A 1,219-nucleotide genomic window follows, 5' to 3' on the forward strand; every position below is an offset into this window, starting at 1 on the left:
TGACTGAAAAATAAATTGAACATCACTTGCATTTTTCCTGATAACTGCAAAAAGAACTTAAAAATTTCATTATTTTTTATCGTACAGATGAGAGCGATACTTTTTTGAAACTGTAAAAGATATACATTCATTTGTATGCACTCGCAGTATCAACAAAACTTTGTGCTTTTGTAAAATAAAGAAAAAAGGTGCACTTTCTGCCGTCTCGGCCTCCGTGAATATTCTTCTGAAACATGCCACAAAAATAAAAATGAATCAGCGAATACTTGACACACAGACATGAGAATTTAATAAAGAAACCTTGAAGTGTTTTTTTTTTTTTTAATGAAGTCAGTCAACCTTGAATTTACCTCAGAAGAAGAACGTGACAGCTTGATTCAGCGAAGGATCTCGGAAGAGTTATTTATTTTTACTTATTCTGAAATCAGTCAAGATTTGACACGAGAAGCAGCAGTTGAAGCTGGACGCTTGTATGTTTTTAGAGTTGAAGTGTGTTGACTGTTTAGGGCACTTACACATTTTCTGCTGCAGGTTGTTGGTCTCAAACACTCGCTGGTAGACGAGTGCTTGTTCAGCCGGGTCGTCTGGGATCAGACGGGTGCCTTGAGACTTAAACGCGCTCTAGAAACCAAAAACACACTCGTTAGTCATCAGTCTGAGATCTGTAGTGTCTGGATCTTTTACTTTATTACAAAAAAAATCAATAATTTTTTTTTATTTTATTACAATAAAATCTTGTTTCTGACATGAAATTATTTTTTTTTTTATTTTTTTACAATAAAATCTTGTTTCTGACATGAAATTATTTCTCACAATTCAGTATTACAATAAAATCTTGTTTCTGACATGAAATTAAAAATAGATAAGGTGCCAAATTACTTTATTGTACTTTGTGTCATTTTGTAAATCTATGTGTGGTTGGGGAAAAAAATTGAAATAAAAATAATTTTATGGCTGCGAGATGCCACTGACTCAAAGGCAATACTTTGTGTTTGTGTAACAACAAGTAAAAAAAAAAAAATACGCGCTGATTTTTCATCATATTTCTGTATAACATAGACCCTAAATTTACATAGTAATGGAAAAATATGAGATGAGAGTTAAAATTATATTTCAATGCTTTTATGTTCTTTCGCAAAACTGGTTCCACAAGAAATTTGCATTCAGTCACAAATCTGTAGTATTTTTTTTCTCTTTGTTCTAAGAAAAAAAAAAAATC

The 1,219-nt window shown here is 31.6% G+C and overlaps 1 pseudogene; it reads right to left on the reverse strand.

The window, feature by feature from the left end:
- LOC109074222 overlaps nucleotides 1–1,219 on the reverse strand; it is a 6,106-nt pseudogene that overhangs the window by 1,965 nt on the left and 2,922 nt on the right.

Source organism: Cyprinus carpio, chromosome B19 (assembly GCF_018340385.1).
Source record: "Cyprinus carpio isolate SPL01 chromosome B19, ASM1834038v1, whole genome shotgun sequence".
In the NCBI taxonomy this organism is placed as follows: Eukaryota; Metazoa; Chordata; class Actinopteri; order Cypriniformes; family Cyprinidae; genus Cyprinus; species Cyprinus carpio.